The sequence below is a fragment of the Poecilia formosa genome, unplaced genomic scaffold, assembly GCF_000485575.1.
Source record: "Poecilia formosa unplaced genomic scaffold, Poecilia_formosa-5.1.2 Scaffold212, whole genome shotgun sequence".
In the NCBI taxonomy this organism is placed as follows: domain Eukaryota; kingdom Metazoa; phylum Chordata; class Actinopteri; order Cyprinodontiformes; family Poeciliidae; genus Poecilia; species Poecilia formosa.
Genome location: NW_006800151.1, coordinates 921,112 through 925,069, shown reverse-complemented (window position 1 = coordinate 925,069; position 3,958 = coordinate 921,112). Strand labels below are relative to the sequence as shown.

Genomic DNA, 3,958 nt, shown 5'->3' with positions numbered 1-3,958 from the left:
ATGTTCTTCAGGTGATAGAAGGCCAGCTTTGTAACCGTTTATGTGACTCTGAAGGTTCAGGTCAGAGTGGAACGAATACTTTTATCAGTATGTATGAGTTACAGACTGAAAACAAGCTGGCATATCCTGCTGAAATGTTGCTTGTAAGTGCATTAAGATATTTGTGATGGAAACTAAACAGCAGCACTTGGTAAGATTTCCTTGTTTTTGCAGTGTGTGCTCGAACAGTGAATGCTAAATAGTGGGTTTGGTTGGAACGTGTCAGTGAAAAAATCGTCCTCAAAGATGTAGAACCGTCATTAGAGAGAAGAGGGCTTCATTTAACCCTGTGTGTTTTTCCTGTTTGTTTAAGTTGCAGGCGCCGGGTTTTTTCATGGTGGCAGGCCCTTCTGTTGGCGCCGTAAAGCACAGTGGTGTGTTCAGCTGTGACTGGGACTCATTAGATGAGGAGAATGTCCGTCATGGTGCCTGGCTGTCTGCGTGTTGGTCATCCAGCAGGGGACGAGGAAGAAAGGGTACAGGCTGAGTTTCCCTCCTCATCCAGGCTCTGTCGTCCTTTTTTTGCTTCCTTCTTTGCCCCGCTGCTTTCTCTCTCCGTCTCTCTCTCTCTTCCATCCTTCTTTTCCTCCCCTCTTGCATCTCTCAACAGGGGTTCATCTCTTGTGATTCACTGAAGCCCATTATCAGTTCCCCGCCAACCTACATCCCCAGCTAGCCTCTCAGCAACAACACACAACTACTCGATCAAAGCCCCAAGAGGCTTGGCAGCATGATTGATGCTTACCAAGGAATTCATTGTTGTTGACCTGTGTAGCCAATCCCAGTCATCTGTGCTGCCATTACTGCACGTCCTATGTGGTGTTGCACTGCGGTGTTGTTAGCCAGGCATCATTCTTGCTCCATCCCAAACAACCTTCAGTAATAAAAGATTCTGCTAGGTGTGCTGGACAAATATGACAAACAAACCTGACATTCTCTTATTTATACCTCTGTGAAGCCATCTCAAATCCGCCGTGATAGCAGCACACTGTAGCCGTTAGCAGAGAGCAGCGTCCGAATCAAAACCAATTTGCACTTACTGCACGTTAAAGCTCACAAACATCTGCCACAAATTAGACTTTGATACAAACAAAGTTCAAAATAGGGACAAATGAGATCTGTTTGTGCTCATTTCATGGCTGTCATGTCTTCATATGACGACTGCAGAATCCCTGAAATGCAAAATGCATAAATCCCTACAAAACAAAGAGTTTTGTACGACGTTTTATTATGGCATGCCTGGTTTACATTCAAAGTCTATGTGGAGGTGCGTTCAGGATGCGTCAAGTGTTGCTCGATTTGAAGCGTTTCGAGCGTTTGATGTGTGTCCAATGCGTCGGACGCTGGGGCTGAAAAAACTAAACTCAACGATCGATGTGGCGCGTCAGCCAGCACGTGGTGGAGCATTTTCCAATGTGATCCCAGAAAGAATAAAAAATCAACTAATTGTCGCTGTTTGCTCTCGACCAATAAAGTTATGACTACAGAGACAGGAATAGAAAGGACTGCGCTTGGAAGAGGATCAGCAAGGAAGCTGGAATGTCGGGTAACTTATAACTTTTACTATATTTCCCCCACATTTGAGCTATCCAAATCCGTCCAGCACAATCATTAAGCCACGTTAAATAAACGTATTTATTTAGATGAAACATGCAGGAGACAGTGGGTCAAGGAGTCTAATCTCTGCGCACACCCAGAGCAGAATATCAAGCGTCTGACTTCAGAGTGCACACTTGAAACGTCGGATGCGTTTTTGACTCATGAAATGCATTTGGTGTGAATGCACCATTAGGTCCATTTTCAATAGAAAAAAAAAATTCAGGCCAAAATACTCAGAAATTTTGAGAATGATCTGGAAAGTGTGGAAATTTTGGAGTTTCAGAAGTCAAACATTTCTGTCTTTTCAGTTCTTCTATGATTTCCTCCTTCTGGAATCAGTTTTCTTTCCGACACATTTTCATTCAGAGGACGGTGAAGTTTCCCCTCAGAGTGCTTCAGTGTCAAATCTTCATCCATGTGTGGAGCGGCTCGGTCTGAACTAGTTTCTAAACTGTTTATTGTTTACTCCCTCCTTTCCTTTTCTCTGTTTCTTTTCATTTGTTGGACTTTCCTTCAAGTCAATGGCTCCTAGATTTTATTTTTTTTGCTCTCTTGTCCTTTAGTCCTGAACGTACTGAGAGACAAACACAACAAAGAGGCGCTGTAAGTCACTGGGCGCGTTGACACATGAGAGTTGACGTTTGATGGCCTCTGTGGCTCTGAAATGAGGAAGGACATCGCTCATTTCCAACCTCAAATTGCTTCGCTCTCACGTCTGACCCTCTGGTTTAACAGCCTGACCCCTGCAATTTATCTCTGGCTCTATCACACAAAAACTAGTGTTTACTAAACAATCAACATAAATACTCAGACCCACTTACAGAGATGGATTTGATCTAAACGCATGGACAGCTTCGCTAGTTACAGAAGAGGATTAGGACAGAATTCTGGAAAAAAGTTAATTTTGAGAATAAAGTCAAAATTCTGAGAAAAAAAGTTGGAATTCTGAAAAAAGTCAGAATACTCAGATTAAAGTAAAAATGCTGAAAAAGTCAGAACTCAGGGAAAAGTCAAGTTTGAGATTAAAGTACAAATTCTGATATTTACGTCAAAATTCTGAGTAAAATGAGAATTCTGAGAAAAAGTAAAAATTCTCGGATTAAAGTAAAAATGCTGAAAAAGTCAGAACTCTGAGGGGAAAAAAGTCGGAATTCTGGAAAAAATAAACTTCTGAGAAAGTAGTCAAAATTCTGAGAAAAAAAAGTTGGAATTTTGAAAAAAGTCAGAATTCTCAGATTAAAGCAAAAATGCTGAAAAAAATAAGAAGGCTGAGAAAAAAGTCAAAATTCTGAAAAAGTCAGGAATCTGAGAAAAAGTCAAAATTCTGAAAAAGTCAGGAATCTGAGAAAGTAGTCAGAATTCTGAGAAAAATGTCAGAATGCAGTGGAAAAAGTCAAAACTTTGACTTTTAGTGTACGAAATCTGAGGTTAAAGTCTGATCTTTTTCTTCTAATCTTCTTCTGTGGTTATTAAACATTACTGATGTGGCCACGTCTAACTCGATCATATCTCCATGGCAACAGATTCGCAGTGACCACTGAAGGTGTAACCGACGCCCAGGTGGCTCGGCGGCGAATCGGCTGAACTGTGGAGGCTTTCAGTCTCCTGAGCAGCCGAGTTTCATCCAGTCCCTGCGTCTCCGTACCTTCTGTCAGATTGCCCTGTGGAAACGGCGGCCCTGCTCATATAACTTCATTACTTTTTAATGCAGCTATAATTACTCCAGCATGTTGTAATTGGACAGAGATATGAGAACAATAAAGGATGTCAGGACAGAGAACAGGATTTTAATTGTGGGTTAATGATATTTATTTTGCAGCATGGCTCTCTCTCTCTCTGAGTCACAGCTCAGTCGTGTGGGCTAAGTATTGGATCTCCTGGGAGCGGGGAAGGGGGCTTTTTTCATTTTTTCCTGGTGAGCTGAAGAGATGCTTTCTCCCCTCTTGCTCTGGTTTTATCAGAGAGAGGCAGCACATTAACCTCAGATCTGATTAAGGGCTGTAACAGAGCCAGGTCTCACCGCGGCCAAGCGGCCGGGCTCCTCTGGACTCAGATTAGACCCGACCCATGACCGCCGTGTCAGTAACACATAATGAACTTAGCTTTATCAGCCCAATTTGTCTCCCAGTGGGTAAAAAAAAAAAGAAAGAAGCAGCAGGAACGCCGTGTCGCGTCGATCGAATGGGAACCCTGCAGGTTAATGCTCAGATAAGAATCACATTGCTCTATCAGTTCTCATGACAAGAAAAACAGCTGTTAATTTACAGATGGGGTAGATTGGATAAATACGCCTCAAAGTGCGGGTCGGGGGCCTTTTGCG

General features: G+C 42.6%; 1 long non-coding RNA gene across 1 annotated transcript; it reads left to right on the top strand.

Moving 5' to 3' along the window:
- The first annotated feature begins 355 nt into the window (after positions 1 to 355).
- LOC107838102 (uncharacterized) lies at positions 356 to 3,421 on the top strand. The gene is made up of 2 exons (XR_001664166.1): positions 356 to 515; positions 3,162 to 3,421. It is a non-coding gene; the product is annotated as an uncharacterized LOC107838102 (long non-coding RNA).
- The last annotated feature ends 537 nt before the right edge of the window (positions 3,422 to 3,958 follow it).